The sequence below is a fragment of the Anser anser genome, assembly GCF_964211835.1.
Source record: "Anser anser genome assembly, chromosome: 27".
Lineage (NCBI taxonomy): Eukaryota > Metazoa > Chordata > Aves > Anseriformes > Anatidae > Anser > Anser anser.
In genome coordinates, this window is record NC_139748.1 from 6748694 (window position 1) to 6770982 (window position 22289).

The 22289-nt window shown below is 54.9% G+C and overlaps 1 long non-coding RNA gene across 1 annotated transcript; it reads left to right on the plus strand.

The window, feature by feature from the left end:
• The first annotated feature begins 343 nt into the window (after positions 1 to 343).
• LOC310886926 lies at positions 344 to 14239 on the plus strand. The gene is made up of 7 exons (XR_014575543.1): positions 344 to 575; positions 3384 to 3483; positions 3932 to 4070; positions 4173 to 4708; positions 5712 to 5828; positions 6392 to 6542; positions 7419 to 14239. It is a non-coding gene; the product is annotated as an uncharacterized lncRNA (long non-coding RNA).
• The last annotated feature ends 8050 nt before the right edge of the window (positions 14240 to 22289 follow it).

The window sequence follows — 22289 nt, forward strand, 5'->3', positions numbered from 1 at the left end:
TTTAATCTCAGGTCACCGCTGCTCCCGTGGGCACCCTGGGGGCTCCTGTCTTCCCCAGGAAAGCTCCAGCACCGGGATATTTTTTGGCATGCAGAGGAGAACAAGGTGGCGGCGGCGGCTGCTGCAGCAAAAGCAACAGAGGCCTCAGAGAAGCAGAGGAATGCCACCTGGTGTTAACAGTGGGGCCAATTAAGGAGACCAGGAATTAAGGAAATCTGACACCTGTAAGTAGATTAACCCAAAGGAAATGCAATGCTATGTGAAATTTCAGCTACGTGGGGAGTGACCTGTGGATGAAACAGCCCCGTGAGCAGACAAATAGGTGGGTCCCTTTGTTATCTGACCTTGTCTGCCCATTAAAACCAATTAGGGGACATCATCTGTGCTGCTGTACCCGATGGTTATGTGCACTGGGGTTGGAGGTATTGGCATTTTTCAGGAGTCCCTAATTCAGCTGCACCAGCTCGCTCTGGGCTAATTTAATTATGCAAAGACATCTCGAAAAGGTGTCATGAGAAGGAATTTCTGGTACTTGTGAGAGTCCTAAAATGCAAATGCGGGTAACACGGGGGTGGGTGAGTGACTCCAACTTTTATGGCTTTGTTCTGTACTGATGAGCTCGAACGTGGCTGCAGGAAATTTAGTTCCAGCAAGAAGGGGAGAGTCTCAGGCATCAGGAGCTTGCCTTGGGTCCTTTCTTATCTATTACCAGCCTGGAAATGAAAAATCTGGCTGCGATTTGTGGTGATTGCAGGACAACAGAAAAGCTGTTGACATCTCGGATCCATTTCCATCCTGTTTTTTTCTGTGCTCCTTGATAGGAGCGGCAATTGGTGTCTGGGGGGAGAGGTGTCAGTGGCCTTCTCAGCTCCCCCAGCAGCACTTGCTTTGTGGCGTGCCGTGCCGTTCACAAGATGTTCGGGCAGACTGAAGGAAAATCAGGGAATTTCTAAGAGGTTCCAGAGGAGAGCCTGGAAAAATGCATTTGCTACCAAATTTCCAGATTAATGCTCGCCTTAGCAGGATGATCCCTGCAGCTAACCTGGCTCCCCGTGGGGAGAGACACAGCCCAGAGGGGCTGATGTTGTGCTCAGAGACACAGGTCTTCTTATCTCACTCCTGGGAAGCCAGGAGGCTGGGTTACGGTCCTGCCTCTGCCAAAGTGTGTCAAATTCATCTATTTATCCAGCATATTCTCCACAGACTTTTTTTGCCTAGCTTTAACAATGGGGACAGCTGTCACCTGCCTGTTCTAGAGGAGGTATGTGGGTTTAGGAGGAACTGCCTGTGGGACTGAGTTTTGGCTCCCACGCTCTCAGCAAGGGTGAGATTTGCTCCTTCAAAATGTCACTTGCTAAACAACAAGTAATGATAAACACTTATTGTTATTCTTCTTTTTCTTTTTTTCTTCCCTCTGTGGGAGTAGATGATATTGCTAAGTGACCGAATACTCACTTGACCCTTGAAAATGCAAGAATCATGTTTAATTCATATCTTTTATTTATGGGCTTGGGCTCCTCCAGTTTCTGTCCTGAGATGCGCGGCGGCTGCTCTGTGCACGGCTGGAGCTCTCTCCAGGAACAGCCGTCAGGGCCTCGCTGCAACAGTAATGGGCTTGGGCACTGTGTCAGCTCCCTTCATGCTGATGAGAGCTTATAAATATATATATATATATATATGTACATATGGGAACTTTTGCAGTCAAACCACATGGATGTTTTCGGTGGAGCATCCACAGCTCACTGCCCACCTGCCTGCCATCAAATCAAGGGTTTTGCAGTGGTACAGCATCAAGCAGATCCCTGCAAGACAGCAGCCTGGCAGGATGGGGAGGGAGAGAGACGCGTCTCCCTGTCCCTTGTCCCCAGCCCCACGGTGCCCCCTGAGCCTGAAGGCTGGAGCAGACAGGGCTGGGAAAAAGCTCTGCCCCCACGACCACGCTCCAGCAAAGCCAGGCAAGGATCTGAGCACAAGGCAGAGATGCGTGCAGCTGGGAGGCCGTGAGTCAGATTTACAAGGACGTGATCTATCAGCCACGAACTGATGACAAAAATGGCTGAGTGGTGCTGGGTAGAAGGCGCACGGGCAGAGCTGGCTCTGGAGTGCCCTCCGGGATGAATGCTTGTTAGGAGGTAAATACAGTCCCGGGCTGTGTGACCCAGGGCACCCGAGCAGAGGGGCAGGGATTTAATCCTTTCTCCCAGCACGGCGATGGTTAAACCACTGTACTGCAGACAGCTTTGGGCAAAGCATCACGGAAAGGAAATGGAGAAGCAGCAAAGGGAGGGAATTGCAGCCTGGAGGAAGATAAAGGGTTTAGAGAGGATGGCTGTGAAGAAAGCGATTAGAGGAAATTAAACATGGACAGGCTGGAGACGGAGGCCGGGGAGGGGAAGAGGCATCTGGCTGTGCTGGTGCAAGGGCACATTGCAGGGCAGAGGAATTGTGCTCGTCACTGAGCAGTGCCGGCGCAGGGACGAAAGAATGGCACCAGACAGAGCAGGAGGCTTCTGTGTCTCAATAACCAGCCAGGCAATCCTGGCACCAAGGACCAATTCTGGACTGAAACCAAGGAGCACAAATCCCAGGGGTTTGGAGGAGGCAGGAATATGTCAGCTCCTGCCTAGTGAAGCCCTAACACACGTGGTTGGGGAACCCGAAGGAGCTTTTAGTAGAGCTCTTCTGTCTCGGTTTTTTCAACCTAGTGATTAAAAGTCCAGCATGGAGATGCCTCTTCTCTTGGCCAAACCTCTTGCAAGGGGCAGACAACCGTGTCTGGTTAGTCGCCTTGAACTTGGCAGCTTCATCTGGGAAGTGCTGTGGCTGGTGGATGCATCGTCCCCAGGATTTTGGTGCGCTGGCTTCTGAAGATGCTGGAGGACCAGTCCTTGTAGTGGAAAAGCTGAGGGCAAGACTGGACTCTCGGGACAGATGAGGGTGCTCTCGCTTGTCCTAGTGATGCTGTCAAATGCACTGGTGTTGCCTTGGTAAGGGAGAGGACGTGAGGAGCTCCTGGTTGTCTGCAGCACGTGGCTCCTTGGAGCTGTGTGAGGGCACGAACCTGAAGCTTCACAGAGATCGCTGCCAACCTTCGGGAATATCAGCGGTGTCACAGAGGTGTTAGTGTGCTGACCACAGGTGGCCGTGCCACATCTTAGGAAGGATAAAGAACGATTGGGGAAGTTGGGAAGCTCTCCACAAGCCTCATCCAAAAAGGATGCCGCTGGGAGGGAAATGCTCTGGGTCGTGGTTTGAACCTTGGTTCTCCTCTCCCTCTGCCCCTTTTCTTCTTAAAAAATAGGACGGGATTAAATCCCATCAGTAGCTTTTAAAAGCCAACTGAAAATGTCCTTTATTAAATTACTACCCTATTGATCTTGCAGTCATCCGAAAGGGGATTGATTGAGGACTTAAACAGACACGCAGCTGGGCCAGACGCTCAATTAATGTGCATAAACGGGCAGTGAAGAAGCAATTTTCGGAGTAAGTCAAGCAAAAGATCAATCCTGTTTTGCCTTCCATGCCAAAGTTGCTTGTGTATTTATTTTTACGTTAGTTCATCTTCATTTGTTTGTCCCTCTTATGATAAGCACCTTGCTGAGAGGTGGCACTCAAAGCGCAGCTCGCTCCATTCCCAGAGCCATCGCTCCTTTCCTTCAGGCCTTGGAGAAGGACACGTGGGCAGCGGGGTCAGGGAGAGCCATGGCATCTCAAAGAACCCCCACCTGAGGGCGTTTTTAGCAATGTACACCCCAGGTTCTCCATTAAAGTCTTACAGAAAGGGCAGTGTGAAGCAGCGGCGGTGTCACCTTTTTTGGGTACTCACGTGTCTGATGAACCTTGAGTTGCTCTCCCAAGTTTGAGGAATATCTGGGGGGAAAAAAAAAAATCCTCTTTATTGACTGTTTCCTGCCTCTTCACCATATGACAGTTCCAGGTGGCTGCTGGAGCAAAGCAAGCAAGCACGATGGATCTACAAATGCTTAGCTTTTCTCTGGATTTTCCTACTGATGCTGCAGGGAGAGCCCATAAACATTGCTGAAGAATGGGCCAGAGCAAAGCATCTGAAGGCAAATCTCTACGCTGTGTTTGGTTGCTCTGTGTTTGTGAGCAAACTGCAAGGAAGGCTCTGTTTTGCTTTTTTGTTTCTCTATTTTTTTTTCCCCCTTTAGGCTTAACAAGAATCTTGATAAGAAATTCTGGTCTCTGAAGGCCACCAGCCCAGATCCGCTGGCTCGAGCTCTTTGTTCCCAATCTGCCTTTTGGCCAGATATCGGCTGCGTCACCCCATGCATACGAAGGGGATCGCTCGTGGTTTGCAGCAGTCTGAGGAGAGCGCAGAGGCAGGCTGCCGAGCCCCGGCTGTGGGGAAGGCTGAGCCAAGTCTTCTCATGGCTCCACGCGGCTCAGCCACAGACCTGGTGAGCCCTGCGTGATGCCAGATATCCCCGTGGCACGGAGCCATCAGGTCCTTCCGTGGGGAACCAACGTGACTTCACAGCAGTGACACTGGGGACCTTGACTGCGCTCCCGAGTGTGCAGTGGCAGGACTGGAACCCAGTCCCCTGTGCTGGTTCCTGTTCACCCAGCTTCTCCTAAGCAGTGGTAGAAACGCCTGCATCTCCTCCAAGGAGTAGAATGGGAATTTGCTAGGGTGAAGGACACCCGATCCGCTGCGCTTGGGGAGTACGGGCTCAAAAACGTCCAGGTGAGCTCTTCCACCTTCCCTTCCCTCATGTCTTTGTCCTCTGCTCCTCGTGGTTGGGTGGACGTGGTGTCCCCAAGATCTCTGCTGTTGGGGCACACGGAGAAGGCGGCTTCTCCCCCCAACGCTGAGCCCTCTCCTCCCGTCCCACCAGACTCGGCCGTCCCTCTCGCTGCTGCTCCACGCAGCATCATGGCTCTGTGAGTGTCCTTGCAGGACGGGGGGACTGTGTCCTGGCCTGGCATCGCTGCTGAGTCACCGCAGCCGGCAGCTTCCCCGTGCCTTAGCAGCTTGGCCCTGGCGCAGGCAGGAGGCGACGTGCTCGGAGCTAAAGCCATAATTAGCCGGAGCTCGTTGCAAAGGCTGGGACTGAGGGCTTTTCCTGTCTGTTATGTCTCGAGAAACCTTTCATTATGTGGACGGGAAAAGCTTTATTGCCTTCCCCTTTGCGCAGCGAGGGATTTCCTCTCGCAGGCAGGCTGCGCTGGTCAGACAGCCGGGATGGGCTGGGGGCTAAGGGTGCCCTGGGGTTTGCCCTTTTTCCCCCCCTGGGAAAAAGGGGTTGGAGCTGCTCGAGGTCCAGGGAGAGGGGCAGGAGGAAGGGATGAGAAGGGCCTTGGGGTGGGGGATTTGCTCAGTCCGTGTCTGTTCTGCCCAGTGACTTGGGAGCAAAAGAAGGAGCCCCCCTGGGAGAGGGCAGGAGCGCAGCCCCTCTCCCAGATTTTGGGAGCGGAGGCTCGGGGGGTCCCAACCCATCTCCTCTCTCAGCCCACGGGGAGCGGTGGAGAGGAATTGGAGCTGGCGGCTCCTTTCTCCTCTCTTCTTTGCGATACAATCACTTTTAAGGAGGATAAATTATTGAATGAGTGAAATCTTCTGTGAAGAGTAATAAAAATGTATCTTCAATTAGAATGTGCCGAGGCTTTTTACAGCACCTGAATGGGAGCTGCTCCTGCGGCAGATAGAGACCTCTCATCTCTTCTCTTTCTTCCCTTGTCTTTTTTAGCCCAGGATTGTTGTTCCTTCCCTGCTCAAGATTGGCTGTGCAGGAACAGGCGTGCACCCCAGCAGCAGGGTCATGTCAACAGGGGGGAGTGGATGATCTCTTTTAAACCAAGACCTGGTCAGTAATGGAAAGCGTTTTTGGTTTGTTTTTTAATTTTTAATAGCACTGCTCTTTGAGTTTCAGAGCCAGTATTTTATTTCAGTGGGTTCCTTTACCCCTGGTAATACAAGCTGTAATTTAATGTGATTCTGGTAATAAAGGAATATGCCTCCTTTCTCTCTTACTTGTTCTTTAGTTATAATCAAGTAAGTGGAGCATGTCATTAATGGGCTGCGAGCACCGGAGCGTGCCTGGGTGCGATGGGATTGGTGGCGCTGTGCGGGTGGGGATGGGAAACCCACGGTCCTGGTGGGTCCTGGTGGGCCCTGGGCATGGGACGAGGAGCTGCTGTGAGCCTGGCAGGGCAGCCAGCCGTGCTGTACCGTGCCATGCCGTGCCAGCCATGCCACCTCGAGCAGTGGCGGGTTGGGTGCTGCCGGGCTTTGCCTCCCCACGGGGATGCTGGGGAGGTGGGACGCCTGCCCGGTGCCCTCCTGGCACCACGGCCTGCTTTCTCCAGCTGGTGCTTGCTTTCCCTTTCCCTGTGTCTTTACAGCCGTTGGGTGTTTTTCTTCTCAAAGGTAGCCTCTGCAGCATTGCCGTTGTGCCTGAAGCAGGACCAAGCTGCTGATTACTTGGCTTTGTGGTCTGCTCCTCCACCACGTGGCTCTTAGGATTTATCCAGCGCCCTTCCGACCACTGCGGCTGCATCGCTGACCAGGACATCAGACAGTGAGTGTTGGGGTGCTGGGCTGGACACCCAACAGCCAGGAAAGCCCAGCAGCTGTGGGAGCACCAAGCAAAGCTGCTGCTGTGGGCAAAACCCTCCGGCCAGGGTGTGCTTGGGGTGCTGAGATCCCCCCAGCTGCTCCCGTGATGGCAAGCAACCAAAGTTGTCCTTTCCTGAGGGCAAGCTCACCGAAGCTTGTCCAGAGCATCACCACCCTTATATGACTGTAAATTTTGGGGGACAGAGGGAAAGAATGATTTATATGTATAGCTGAGATTTTATTTGCATTTTAAATCACACTCCGGCTAAACTAATGGACCCCCTATTTATAGATGACTCCAATATAAAGTGACTGCTAATTACTACAATTAATATAGCGTTAAAGGCTTGCCAGCCAACTCCACTGCAACTTGTATCGCCTACTCATTTTCAATTAAGGCACATTGACAAGTAAAATACGCAGTTATTAAGAGCAGAGCCCTGTTGCGTAATTACATTTTTCTAAGGTCATTAATCTCCCACAATATACAGTTTTACACCCAGTGGCTGGAGAGGGGGCAGTTTTGAGGGACGGCCCATTGGAGGGACAGTGGTAGCATTTAGGGAATGCAAACGAGGTGAGATATTTATTTTATTTCATCCTGCCCTCAGATGGTGTGTGCATGTCCTTGGCTGGGCATTCGTCGTGTCTGTAGCCAACGGGTGCCTTGCTAAGCAGACTGGCCCTGCCATGCAGCACCCTGGGGTGTGCCAGACGCCTGTGAGAGCCCAGATTTTTTCTGCATTTGGGTCAAGCAGAAAAGCCCCGTGTTTGTGGAGCTCTCGGATAGGAGCTTTCATTCCGCTTCAGTATGTGTGGTTATCTCTGCTGTCAACAGCGCTGCTGATCCCGAGGCTGGAGATCCAGGCAGCTGTGCTTCTTGTTGGCGCAATTTAAGAAGCCCTCTAACACCACCAGGATGGCTTTGCCTCTGCAGGGAGGGATCAGCTTTGGAGAGGAGCCCCTGAACATCAGCCCACCGAGGTGCTGGGAAGGATGAGCAGCCACCAGCTCGAGCAGCGAGAGTGCTGGTGTGGGACTCAGGTGCTGGCTCTGTCTTGAAAGCAAAGCAGGTCACTGCCTTGCACCAAGTTCCCTTCTCTGCTACGTGGGCAGAGGAACACTTAGCCCTTTGCAAAGCCTTTGAGGTGTTACTAAGCTTCGTAGCCCTGCAGAGCACTCACCGTGCAGGACCCAGAAGTACCCAGGTTTCCACTACAGTGGAAACCCTGCACCTGCTCTAATCAAGTTTTCCTCATTCATGCCCATGTTTATTATTATTTCTCAAGCTCTTTGGAGACACCCAGGCTGGGCTGCCTATTGAGTAGGACTTTCTCCTCCCCCCATGACTGCGGAGGAAGGTGGGAAGGGCTCTGAGCTGTACCTGTGCTCTTTTGGGGGCCAGAGGGAAGGTGGAGGCCCCCTGCTTTGCTCTCCGTGCTGGGTGAGGTGGAAGGGATGGGAACGGCTCCTGCACGCCAAGGCTGGGCAGGGGATCGTGGCAAATGCCAAGAACGGGGCTGAAACCTTGTGTTAAGTCTGTGTGCATTAACTCAAGCCCGCAGCAGCACAGCCCTGAGTTGCTCCCCCCCTGGGTCCAAGCTTTGCTTGTTTGAAGTTTTGTGCGGTTTTCGTCCGAGCGTTGGTAAAGATGCTACCAGCCACAGAGGGGGCAAAGGAGGGAGCGGCCGCTCCATAAAGCACAAGGTGAATAAATAAAGAGAAGCCAGAATGAAAAGAGGCTTAACCGCAAACAAGCGAGCAAACACCCAGAGCAGCGAAGGAGCATCGGTTCCCCAATGCCTCTAGCAGCAGCTGGTGAAATCATGCGCAAAATATTGCAGCGTTAGGGCACACGCGGCGACAAGGTGTAGTGCTGTGATTATAATAAAGACAGACAAGGGCCTTTAACACTTCCAAGCTGATGCTTTGATTGACTGCCTGAGACTCGGTGCTGGCGAAGCGGCGGGAGCCCGCTGAGCGCCCGCTGCAGGAGCGGGACCGGGGGGCTGGGGAGGGGGCTGGTGCCCGCAGGGGCTCCCTCCCCGTTGCTGGGTGAGCTGCAGGGGGACGTCTGGGTGTACGGTGCGAGGCTCAGGGTGTAACCCATCACCCACCCTGTCCTGCGGGAAGACACCGTGAGCTTTTGCAGGTCTCGCCTGGTTCCCGGCAGGTAGCAGTTTGGGGTTTTCTCTGCATTTGGAGCTGAAGCTGCTTCGCCGAGCTCAGTCTCCTCTCTTCAGTTCACGGTCTGGGCTTTGTATCTGTGGTTCTACATTTTTTCAGGCCCCTTGGACACCATCTCATACAGAACTATTCGATACAGCAGCTGCTCATCTGTGTCCAGCCAGGTATTGCAGCACTCCGCTGCTTCCCATAACTCCAGGGTTTAAGCACCCAGCGTGGCCCTAGGCACTGAGCAGCAGTAAATCTGCAGGCCCTTGCTTGCCTCTGGCTTTACTGGCAGCACGGGGCCACTTCCAAGGACTGAAGATATCTGAGGAGCTCTGCGCAGAGGGATGGCCATCGGCACATGCTTTTGCTGGTCCTTGGGACATCTTTGTGTGTGATTCCCAGAAGGAAATGGCTTCTGCTTCTGGACCACATCTGGGTGATGTGTTTTTTTTTTTTGGTGTGGTTTTGTTTATTTATTTATTTATTTATTTATTTATTTAGGGGCTGATCCTTGCGAGAGGTGAACGTGGCGGGCTGTTCCCAGGCGAGCCGTGGGCACGGTGGCTGGCAGTCCCGAGCGTGCTGTGCTCCGCCGCGTTGCCCACTGGAGGCTGCTGTGAATTCTGGATGAGCCGAGGAGAGGAGCAAGACGGGCCCAGCATTAATCACACCTCGACAGGCTCCTGGCTTTCTGATTTGCTTGGCAGTTCTCCTTCTGCAGCGATCCCCTAGCTACCCTGTATCATGCCCATACACACAAACACATCCGTGCTTTTTCCTAGGGGAGAACAGCTTCCCTGCATGGGCTGCAGCATCCTGCACCCGCACCCTGCCAGCAGAGCCCCGATGGCAGCAACGAGGCAGAGCAAGGTGGGATGGGTGCCCCATCCTTCCCCTCCCTCCTGGCTGTTTCCCTTCTCACTGCTTTGTGGTTATGAATAAGATTTGCTCAGATTTATGGCACTTCTGAGGAGGTTTCTAGGAAGAGATGCCTTTTGCCCACTAAATTACCAACAGCGCTCTCTTCCTTCTCTCCAGGGTTCAGATCCATGCCGTGACTGACATGAAAACTTCCCAGCATTGGAGGCTGTAAGAGACAAACAAGCAATTTACCAGGAAATTATCCTTTGGGATTTCTTCTCTCTCCAGTCAATTTAATTGGGTGAGCTCAGGGGGGCTTTAATTGCTGTGCTCAATGCACATCTTCACCCCCTCCTTCCTTTTTTTGTCTCCGATCCTTCTCCTTTCCTCCTCCTCCTCTTCTTCCTTCCCAGCACCGTTTATCTCCCTCCTCCTACAGCATCTCCCCTTCTTGTTTTTTCCCCAATTTCTCTTGGAAATGGTGACAAGCTAAAAGCCGAAATGCTGCTTGATTCCCTCGCCCAGTCACAGCTGACAGGTTCTTTAAGATTTTGGTGCTTCCCGGGAGGTGATGAACTGCCGCGGAGATGCCTTGGGTTTGCCCAGGGGATTTACGAGGGCTGCGGCAGTGAGCAGAGAAACATCTGCTGGTTGGGTGCTGGTTTGTGAGGTCCAACGGGATGTGGGCTGTGGTTTCACGTGAGGGGCCGTGTTTTGCAGCAGGCATCTCCTAAATGTGGCCCAGCCGGGGCTGAGGCTGTGGCAGAGGCTGTAGCAGCCCAGCGTGGGGCTGGGAGCCCTTGGCCACGGCTGGAGCCTGGAGGGTGCTCCCTTATCCCTGCTCCCGCTTCCCATATTCATGGGATCTCAGACCACGTTGGGTTCGTGGCCATCGTACTTGCATAAGGCAACTGTGGAGCAAAACTTACACCGCCCTAATTAGTCTTGGCTTTTGCTTGGCCTCAGCCCACAGCTGGCTTAAGGGAATTTTCTGGGTCAGATTCTCGGTGGCGTCCTCCCAGAGAGGCGCCTGGTACTGAAGGGTTGTCCAGAGGACTTTCCCAAAAGGCTCTCGGAGGGCCACGGGGATGGGGGAGATGGAGAGGGACGTTCAAAGTCCATATCCCGCTGCTTCCTCTGGGGTCTGGAGTATTCCGCCCATTACCAGCCTCCCTCCTCTCTGCTCAGTATTTGCCAGATCTCGCTCCTCAGCCCGGCCCAGCTGCAGCTCACCAAGGTGAGCTCAGTGCGGGAGTTTGCAGTGCATTTCACGTCGGTGTCTGAATTTTATGTAGCGTCTGGAAACGGAAGAGAATAAGCGAACCCTCTCCTTGGCCAGCGACAACAGATTTGTGGCTCAGTTGTGGTCCCCAAGGACACCGCACAAGCATCCAAGCAGCACGTGCAGCGCTGTGATGAATGAGGGATAATTTAAAATGGCAGCTGAAGTCCAAATTCTGTCTGTGATAAATACATAAACCAGTTAAAAATAAATTGATTAGCCAAGGATATCCTCTTAACACTCTTTAAACTCTAACATCTGTTTGTAATAAATAATTCAGCCAGTAGATATTAACGAGGAGGCCAGGTGCGCTGGGAGAGGAGGATGCTCAGCAGCTCCGCAGAGATGTGGCGCTGCCAAGAAGCTCGAGCTGGAGGAGCAGCATGGCCACAGCTGCCCTGGGGTTTTGGTGTGAGTGTGGCAGCCACTTGCACGCCCAGCCGTGCCCCGTCTGACACACACACCCCCTTGCACAAGTGAACACAGGGCAGCAGGCATGTGCTGGGTACGCACCCCGCTGCGTGCTCACGCCCTGTGCTGGCACAAGCAGCCCAAGCTGTGCACGGCCCAGCCTGCATCCTGGTAGCGTCCCCGTGGATTTATCTGCTCGTACAGCTACACGCAGCCACTACAGCAGGGAGCCTGCTGCATTTGGTGCGTGCACACTGTGGTCACAAACACAGGAGGTGCGGAGTGGAATCAAATGCACGTGTGCGCTTTCTGAGTATCGCCATCCCCCTGCAGCATCCCAGGGAGCGAGCGGCGGGACAGAGCTGGGTGCACGACCCCGGCTCCGGGCAGCAGATCTGGCTGTCACAGACTGGTAATTGTTGGGTTTTTCCTTTTTTAAATCAGTGCTAACAGCTGCTGTGCCCGATCCACGAGGGGTTGCTTCTGGCACTCGTACTGAGCCATCAAGCCCAGGATCATCTCTCTGCTCAGACGGAGGAGCCAGCTGGAGCCGGACCAAGGCCGAGGATGTGCAATGGGCTGTGGGGACTGGGGGGCTGCCCAGCAGCTCCGGATGGGGGGACGGGGGCGAGGGACGCACCTGCTGGTGCCCAGCCAAGCTGCTCGCTGTCCTCCGGATGAGGCAGTGCCGATGGCATCGCTCTGTCTGTGGGAAGGACAAATCCTTCAGCACGGGGACATCAGGAGGGGCTGTCCAGCACCCAGCTTAGCCAGTTCTGAGCTGGTCTTGCAGCCAGGGACAGAGCTGGATGAGGCCTGAGACAGGCAAATGCCAGAGCCTCAGCCCAGGCGAGGCGCCACGTGCAGGAGGGCAGTGAGGGGGTGCCCAGTGCAGTCTGCCTCGTGTGGCTTCCAGGGCTGTGCTTCAATCCCCACTTTGCAAACTGGGGAGCAGCTGGGTGCAGAGGGGCCGGGACGAATGCAGGCTGCTGGGGCAGAGCCCGCTGTCAGCATTGAGGGTCCGAATCTCTGCGGTAACAGCTCCTTTCTCCAGCAGTTTGTTAGCCTCTTAGTACTTTCGTAGCGCAGCCGTGCAGCAGTCACAGAGCCACAGCCTGGGCAGCGTCTCTTGGAGCCCTCCCACGGGGTCAAACCCAGTCTTGACGCAAGATGCTATTGTTCCCTGCTCCCACAGGCTCCAGCTGCCATGGGCTTTCAGCTGAATTAGCAAGAATTAAGTTTGTTACTCTGGAAACTTGGTTCAAAATGCGTTGCCCTTTCCCTCTCTGGGCTAGAGAACACGTTGCCCCATGCAGAGGGGACGTCCGTGGGCTGAGGGCTCAGCCAAGGATCGTGGGGACAGGCCTCCCCCACAGCGTGTGATGGTTTCCTTGTTGCACATTCAGACCTTCTTGTACGAACCTGTCCTTCCATGCACTGTGAGGCCACCCAAAACGAGCAGCAGCAGCTGGGGTTGTTAATTGGTTAATTGTTATTGTGAAGCAGGGACTGATGATTGCAGAGCCACTCAGGCTCTTTACGGCCCTCTCCGAAGCTCCTGAAATGAAATATTTTGCCTCCCCTCTTTTCTGCTGCTCGCTCAGCTTCAGCCCTGGGGGCAGGCAGCGGCGACCTGCAGGCTCCCACAGGAGGAGGTTTTCCTGGTCACGCTGGGTGGCTCGGCCCCGTCCTGGCATCTCCTGAGAGCAATGGGGTCCCAGAGAGAGCACGCACATGCCCCAGCCGTGCCAGCGTGTGTGTGTGAGACAGGGCAGGAGGGGGGACAGGGGGAATGAGAGAAGGGTCTCAGTCTGCTGGTGAACCCCTGGGGAGATGGTCGGGGGGGTGCCTGGGCAGGAGGGGAGCTGGACGCTGCGTTGTCTTCATCCCCAGGCTGATCTCTAACGTGGTTCCCAGCCTGCCACCTGCGAGCGTCGCTCCCTGCTGCTCCATCCTCTGCCGAAGCAGCTCCCCGCGCTCCCGAGGCCACGCCGAGGTGCTCCTCCCATTAATCACCCCCCTCCGATCGGTGTCTGCTGAGGAATTAAAGCCATTTGTCACTGCTGCCCTGTTCCCACCCACCCCTCTCCCAGCACGCTCCTGAGAGCTGGCTGGCTGCTCACGGCTGCCCTGATGTCTCTGCGTCCCCGTGTCCTCGGGCACAATCCTGTCTCCATCTGCTTAGAAACATCCCAGGGCGTACACGGAGCCGTTTCTTCTGGTCTGCCCCACTCCAGCCCCATCCTGAGCTGGGACCCCCCCAGAACTGGCTGCTCTCAGGGGCTACCCCTCAGCCTGGGGCTCACTGGTGCCTGTCTCCACAGCCCATCCCTCCGGCCCCTGGCAGCTCAGCTCCCCACACTGCACAAAAAACCTCAGCCGGGGACATCGCTCGCAGAGCAACAGGTTCATCCTCGCCCTCCTCCATCCCCAGCACGGCGCTGCCTCGCCACGCTCCCTAAAACCCGCTCTGGCTGGCAGCACGGCCCCTGGGAGCATTCCCCTGGCAGCGAGCAAGAGCTGCTCATTAATTAGCCTCCCGTTACTCCTGAGCATCCCCTGCAATAACACACAGTTCCTGCCTTTTAACTACCTACAAGTAATCACTCAACCTCCAATAAAAAGGGAAGGAACAAGCCCCTGGTCGTGTCGTTAGCAATCGTTTTCCTCGCTGCTAACCTGCTCCTGCGCTCTCATTTTTCTCTGCGTCGCCCCAGTTGCGGTGGGGAGGGATGGGAGCCGAGCCTGGCACCAGCCCCGCAGCCGCACGCTTAAAGGGTGACGTTCCTCCTCCAACCTTTCCTGCCCGGCCCCCGGGCTGGTTTTAAGGGCACGGAGGATTCTTCTGCATGGAGCCGTGTCCTCGTGGTGCACGGAGACTTCCCGTGCAGGGCGCTTATCTGTGATCCAGCGAATTACCTCGGAGACTCCTAAATCCTCGCGGTGTTTCCTCTGTGGCCCAGCTGGGGTTTAGGCTGGGGTAGCTGCAGGCACGGCCGCAGGGAAAGGCAGCTGGTGTGCAGGGCGCTGAGCAAACCATCCAGGAGGAGCCTCTGGGGTAAAGAGGGAAAAGGCTACAGATTTGCATGAAAAGGGACAGAAAACGTGAGTGACCGTAATTGGGGGGGGTTGCGTTAGCCCTAGGAATCCCCTATGAGCCTCAGAAAGGCAGCCTCTCCCCCTAAACGTCTTATAGCACCGATGAAATACAGACCTGTCTGAGACGTCAGCCTTGCCAGGCTATTCCCAAGGAGCTGGTTGCTTTCTTCTCTTGTTGCCTGTAAATCCCCGACACGCTTAAAGCCTTTCTGCTGATAGGGAGCCTAACGCCTGAGCCATGAATAAACCTGCTGAAACTCTCTGGCTTAGCGTGCTGAATGTAATGTTCTTAGCCAGCCTCATCGTGGCAAATCTCCATATTTCTCAGGGATAAACACTCACCTCTCCTCCCTCTGTCTTTTGCTTTATGGCTGATTTTCCGCTGTCGGGCTGTAATTGCTGGAGGATGCTCCCAGTCCCCGCTCTGGGGCTGGCGGTGGGGGTGGCATGGGGAGATGGGGCTGTGGGCTGTGACGGGGACAGGTGAAGGGCTCTTGGCTTCTCCATGTCCCCCCTCTCACCTGGCCACTGCCGTAACCATAAAAAAAAAAATAATGATGGGGGCTAAGGCTGACCCAGACAAACTGCGTCTCTTCTGAGGGCTCATTTCAAGGCTTTGGGATCACTTGTGCTGGCACTGGCAGGGGTAGCTCAGTTTTACCTTAATTCTCCCGTTTTGCTGGTGCACCCTTTTGAATTTCAGATGCAGGAGGAGCTGAAATCCCCACCTCTGCCTGAGCTGGTGCTGAGGCAGAAAAACAAACACGACTCAAAACCCATGCATGGGGCGAGAGAAGGCTGAATCGCCGCTGAGCCATGCTGAGCAAGCTCAGAGCCATCCCAGCCTTGCGAGCATCTGGAGGTGTGCATGCCAGTGCTGTAACACAAGGTGTTCTGGGGCAGGGCATGTTCAACACCACGGGGAAGCCCAGAGAGAGCTCTTGGTCTGGCACAGCCCTACCAGGAGGCAGCTGTGGTCTCCTTGTAGCCTCCCTACTGCTGCATTTGGGCTTTTTCTGGTGCCCCACTGCAAGTACGGCTGGAGCCGCAGCCAGGGGCTTGCACAAGGCTCCGAGCAGCTGAACAGGATCCCAGCAGGACAGCCCGGAGGTGCCGAGTGTTTGCTCCTTGCCAGGCTGCTGCTGCTGCTTTCAGCTCTCCAGCCCTGTCTCGGCGCAGTGCATGGGTGGACAAGGCAGGGAAGAGATTGGGGAGCTGGTGGGAGGAGGAGGGAGACGGGCAGAGGTGGTTCCTAAAGCACTGGGGGGGAAATGAAAATGTAGATCACCAGAATTGGCTGGGGACAGGCCATAAAACAAAAATAAAAAGGTATTATAATTTATGATGCACAGTAAAAAATATACCGGGAACTGGGTTATGAAGAAGAATTAATTCTCTCGCCAACTCCACGTATCTTTAAAGATGATAAATGACATCATGACTCTCCTGGTATCTCTGAGAGCCGGAACATTCACTCCACCGTAGAGCTCTGTCCACATCCCCTCAGCAGCACTCACGTCTGCCCCCAGCACGCAATGAGTTTTGCACGGCCTCAGCGTCGCTCGTGTCCAGCAATGTCTGAGCTCTTCTCTGGGAGCTGCTTGTCCCTCCCAGCCCCGGGATGCAGCTCCTCCTGCTCATCTCGAGCAGCCCCTTGTGCCCTTTGCACGGTGTCTGAGCACCTCAGGACGTCAGAGGAACCCCAGGATCACCCCTGGATCGCGGCCCTGTGCAGGACGCCTGTTTGAGGGGTTTTGGAGAAATTCCCCCTGCCACTCAGGGATGCAGCAGCTCCAACGCGGGCTGGGGCTGACCGCTCGTGCCGGCCCCAGTGGCAGGGCTGGCCTTCCCCCAGCTGAGCGCTGCAGAGCGGTGTATAAATGTGGATTAGTTGTTCGCAAGGTGGATTTAAGGAGCTAGGGAAGGAGAATGAAGATGAAGCCAAAACTTTCTTTAAACCTGCACAGGCAGCCTTGGCATCTCTTCCCTCCCCTCTGCACAAAGCCAGCCCGCTGGGTTTCTTCTTTGATGAGAACCCTTGATGCCTCCGTGCCTCCAGGCACCGAATAAAAGGCTTTAATTACCCACTGCCAGGCACCGCAGCGCTGCTGACAGCAGGGAGGTGCCTCCTGCCCACACCTTGGGAAGGAAAAACTTCCTGCAGCAGCAGCTGGTCCCATTTCATGTGCACAAGCGTCCGCTCCTCCACCTCCAGCCCACGGGCAGGGCCCTTGCTCAGCCCTCCTCGCCCCTGGGATTTACTCCCAGGGAAGCTTGCCTTGTCACAGTGCCTCCCGCATCCCCGCGGGTGGGTTTTTGGCAGGACAAGAGAGGCGAGATGGAGCCTGCACCCTGGGGCTGCATCACCCCAATGTTCTCGCTGCCCCAGCAAGTTGTTTGTGCCTGGCAGTGAAAACGCTGTAGCCGGGGCTTGGGGGGGGGGGGGCTCCTGTCTTTCACCAAAAAAATGGTATTAGGAAAGAGGCAACGAATTTGACTTCTGTCGCTCCAGCCGAGTGCTGCAAAAGGGATGAGCTGCGGGCTGCCAGCCGGCCGATCGTGCCTGCTTGGACTTGGCAGCGGGGCTGGGTTTTGGTGGCATCTGGAAGTTTCCAGCTCAGGAAACCCTCCTGGGAGCTCCTCTCCAGCCCTGCTGTGGCTGTGGTCCCTGTTCCCACAGAATATAAAGGGACTGAGAGTGAAAAAAGCTGCCCTGAGCAGCAAATCCTCCTGGGGACCAGCTGCTTCCCAGCACCCGGTCCATGACCAGTTGCCTCCTCTGTACATGCGAAACCTATTAAGCACAGAAGAGCCTCGAGTATTCCCCAAATGAGTCATTAACCAGGTCTTGGTAACAGGTGTTCCTTTAAAAAGCCCTCCGAAGCCTTCAGAAACAAGGGGAGCGGGAGTGCTTGGCTTTAATCATACACCAAAAGCAGATTCATTTTCACAGCGGGACAGCAGGCTGCCGCAGCCGATAAAAGCGCGCCGCGCCGCCGGGAGGTGCGCGCACCGGCCCCAGCTGCAGCGGGACCGCGTGCCCAGCCAGCGCGCTGCCTTCCCCTCTTGTAATTTCTTAATCTAGTTTGGAATATTTTATTACTCCCGTCTCTCATCTGCTTTTTGTTCGGCGCTCCTCGTTGCCTCCTCCCTTCTCGCTCCAATTAAGTTATGTGCTGCAGCCTGCTGCTTTCACCTGGGGCTGCTCCACCTTCTGCTCTGCCTCGGCACGCGACGCTGGCCGGCGTGGTTTGTGCTCAGAAAAAGGGTCCGTGTCGCACCCTTCCAGCCGTGGTCCCTGGTAGAGACGCTCTTCTCTTTTGCATTTCCATCCATGAGTGTCCTGGTGCTGTGCCCGCATCGCCAGCATCCCGATGCCTGCTCTGGTGGGTGCTCTCACCCACCCCAGCGCTCCCCGTGCTAGCGTGACCGCTGCAGTGAGTTCAGCCCTGCCAAGGGCCTTGTGAAAGCAGATCAGTTGTTTTCTAAGAGAATCTGCTCCTTTCTCTGTGGTTCTCCTCTTAAAAAGTCTTTATTTCTAAGCAAGTGATGGATGTGACAGCAGGATCCCCCCCCAGCCTGCCTCGCTGCCCAGCTCTGCCTTCCCTGCCCCAAGGTTTTCGCGTGCTTTCGTCCATCTGTTCGCACTGAGGACGCTGTCGGGGACAGACGGTGACACTGCTGTGGCTGGAAACTCAGCTGTTGATCAAGTGCTCACCATCTTCGTGGCCCTTCCCCAGGGACCAGGGTCCATGGAGCGCAAGGGACAGAGCAGTGTGCCGGCTCAGAGTGCTCCTCCTGGCAATTTCTCGGAAACCAGTGCCTGGGGGGGAAAGATTTAGGAAGAGCAGGTGAAGAGGGGAGCGAGCAGGATGGCAGGGAGGGCAGATTAGGGGTGATCCATCCCTCTGCAAGGAGGTGGTGGAGCTGAGCTCTCCCTTGAGCCTTATATTTGGGGCTGTGCTGGACCCACTCGGGCTGTTGCTGCCTGCAACAAGCATCGGCGCCTCTCCATGCTGCCGCTGTCGGCTGTGTCACCACCTCCTGCCCACCCAGAGCCCATCCCCAAGCCATCGTGGCTGGGATTTTCTCCCCACCCAGCTGGGTCCCCAGGGGCACGTCCCTGGCACCACGACGGACCTGCACGTGTCGCCGTCCCGTCCCCTGCCCACCCAGCGCGGGGGGCACCGCTGCTCACCGGCTCGGCTGTGTTTCCACTTGGCTCCCCCCCTTTGTTTGTGTGCACGCTGATGTTCCGATCGATTTATTGACAGCCACACATCCAGCTGCAAAGAGCAAGGTGTTTCCAAGCAGCCGCTGCCGGAGGAGCCCCTGTGAGTCCTTTTGCAATCCTCTTTCTCCCCTCGCTGCCAGGCGATCGGGGCCGTATCCCCGTGGGGTGCAGCCCTTTGGGGGCTGGTTTAAAAGCCACGGGGCTGCGTTCATACAGAAGTTATTAAGAAGTTGCCCAAGCCCACCTATTTCTTGTGGATCACGGCCATGGGCAGCTGATGCTTGTTGCAGCTCTGGGTGCCCACTCCCAAGGGCTGCACAGGCTCTCGGTGCAAGGAGAGCGTCCAAAATCCATGGGTAAGGTTGCAGAAAGGCAGAGAGAGGTGGAAGGGGAGGATTTTGCAAAGCACTGGTTTATTTTGGGAAGAGTCCTTGGCAGTAGCAAAAGGGACGTGGCTTCTTTCTCTTTTCCTGCAGAGAAAAATGGAGAATTTAAGGGAATGTTCCGGGGTTTTATTAACTTTAATGTTAACTTAAGACAGTGAGGGTGCCTGGCAGCTGAGTGCACACCCCTTCCTACCTCCTGATGGCTTCTCAGCCACGGGGATTTGATTTCATTTTGCTGCCACCAATAAAACAAGTGTCAAGAGGGAATGGTGGGGTGGAGGGAGGGACAGGAGTCATCTTGAGTTGGGAATAAGAGCCCAAGTGGAGGGTGGGGACCAGTCCCATTGGTAACTGCTACAGCGGGAGTGAATAATAATCAGGGGTGGTGGATATCTGGCAAGATAAATGGGGCACAGAAAATACTCTCCTTGCAAACTTCTTGGGGATAAAAATGATTTAAAGAGACACCATCAAGATAAAAATCATATCTATTCAAGAAAAACTTCTTACAAGTGTTATTAATAGTACTTGAGATTGTTATGCTGGCAAGGGCTTTAAAATATTGCATTTGCTTTTTGCTGTCGGTGCTGCCTGGTTTAACTTCTGCAGCGTGCTCAGTCCCAAGAGAGCAACAAGGAGTTTGGTGGCCGGTGTTGGAGCAGAGGTGAAACCCCCAGGGTCACGCTGGCTTCCCTGAATCCAGCTCCTCAGCATCCTGGGGGACGTCATTGCAGCGTGCAGACATTCAGGCGCATCTCTCCACCCCACGCTCGGGCTGTGAGCATCTTACTGCACCCCACATCACCTTTACGTGTTGAGGTTGGCTCTGAGCAGCAGTGCAATGTGGTGTTGATCTTGGTGTTGGTGCTGATGGACCCCAGCGCAGAGCTCTTGCCTGCTGTGCCCCGGAACCAGAGGCAGGATTGGGTGAGATTTCCCTGGAAGCCTCCGAGCAGTGCTGCCTTGCCCGCATCCCTTGGGAAGCTGGGCTTTGACTGCTAGATTAAAGGCTTCTCCGGCATCACAGACCTCCTCCCTGGGTGTTTAATTACAGGCTGTGATCCACTTGTCTCCTAATCTTCTCTTCGCTACATCAAGGCACCGCTCAGCCAGGTCCCACAGCCCCGCTCGTCACCGCTCGCAGAACCTGGCCCCCGAGGGTGCTGCTGTTCCACGGGGAGGTGTCGTGGGCTGGGTGGCAGGGAGGTGTTGCTGCCAGCTCCGGGCTCAGCACAGCCACAGCCAGGCACACCAGGAATGATGTTTTCCTCTTTCCTCTCGTCTTTTTCTTTACCTTTGCAAAGGTACCGCAGCACGAAGGTCTGACATCGCCGACCTCTGCGTGCAGGAGGATGAGGCGCAAAGAAGGAAGAGGCAGAGGGGAGGGTGGAGATGCCCTGTGTGGGTTTGGGGCTGGGGAGGGGACAAGCCGGGACTTTGCGATATCGTGGGGAGCCTGGTGCTGCCCACCCGATGTCCCCAAACTGGGGACAAGCCCGTCCGTTTGCCCCACCTCCGCCTAAAGACCCAAGGCTTCACCCCCTTTCCATGCTCAGCCCTGCAGAGCTTCTCCTGCCCAGCCTAAATCTCTCCGGCTCTGACACCCGTTATTTCTTTTCCTAACCTCTCTGTGCACACGGGGGACAGGTTACACCTTTCCTCTCCCGCAGCACGCTCGCACCTTTGAAAATTGTGATCATGTCCCCCCTCTATCTCCTCTGAACCGCTCAGCCTCGGAGCTCCCAATCTCTGCCTGCAGGTCTCGCTGTGCAGCCCCCCAATCATTTCTGTTGCTCTCTCCGGGCTCTTTCCAAGCGCTTGACATCTTTCAGCCACACGAAGATTCATTTTTGCTGTCTGGCCTCCAGGTACGCTGGGAAAAATGGGACTGCTGCTGTATTTTAAGCCGACTGGTTTGAAAACTGTGAAAGCAGAACTGAGAATTTAATGGCACGTTAAATATACGGCTGATTGTTAGGTCCAATTCTGATTTCAAAGCAAATATGACCCTGGGAATTAAGGATGAAGATGAGTTTCACTACAAGGTAAATAAAAATTAACGGATGGTGATATAAATATACCTGCATATTAGAAGCAGGCACGTGTCTTTGAAATACACTCAATTAGAGAACTGAGAGTTTGATGGTTATGTGTTTTTTTGTTTTTTTAATAAACCTTCATAAACATGGCAAAACTTCAAGGACTTACAAACAATAAAAGCAGCCCCAGCTCCAGTACCTACCTCCAGAGCTTTATGACTGTTATGCTCCTTGCATAAAACAAAAGCACCACCACAAATTAAGCCAGTTACTTTTGCTGCCTCTTGTCTGACTCTCAGGGGGTGGCTGGGACCCGTGCCCATGAGCAGGGTGTTGATGAGGAGTGACCATGACGCCCCCAGGGCTGGCGGCAGGTCCCCACTGGGAAATGGGTTACAAGGAGTCGTTGCAGGCATTAATTAGGCAGAGCGGACCTGGGATGCAAATTCCTGGGTGTGGGTGCTGAGAAAAGCTTCACCCCTGTGCTCGGGGGCTGGGTCTTCCTCCCCTTGCTCTGGGACTGAGTCCTCGAAGGCGATGGAGCAAGGTCTGGCTCCTGGCAGCCAGCCCTGTGCTGGGGCCAGAGCGGAGCATGGGTATTGCTGTAATGGAAGCGTGTGAAATAATACAGAGCAGCCAAGGCAGCGTGGTACCGGTCAGTTTTGCACTGTGCACGCACTGCACTTCTGCAAACCTGCCTCTGGTTTAGGGGCTGAAGAGAGAGCTGAGCTCTCTGAACCCTGCCCCAGCGGGTTGGCACCAAGGGGTCAGGGCTTAGAGGGACTTGCCCAGCCGTAGGCTTTTGCTGCCAGTTGGTTCACTCCGAAAGAAACCCCTAAAATGAAGCAGAAGGGAGAGAGAGAGAGGAAGAAAAAGATCCTGCTTCGGGCAATGGTCGCCTCTAATTGTTACGAAACTTTTTGCAAATACCAAACAACAAAGAAGTGAAACGCGGAGATTTAATTATCCGTAATTGTACACACGCAACTGCTTAATTAAGCTTTTCCTTTTTCAACCTGACAGAATCTGCTTGCAAGGTGCGGGCGTGAGGGGCAGCTGCCCATCTGGTGGGCCATCTGCAGCGCCAGCAGGAGAGGCGAGGGAGCCCCGGCGCCGCAGCCCGCGCGGGCGAGAGGATGCCCGAGCCTGTGCCTTGTCCTCGCTTGCGCCCCGCACCGGGTTTCAGGATGGGGATGGATGAAAAAGCACCACGAGCTTCAAT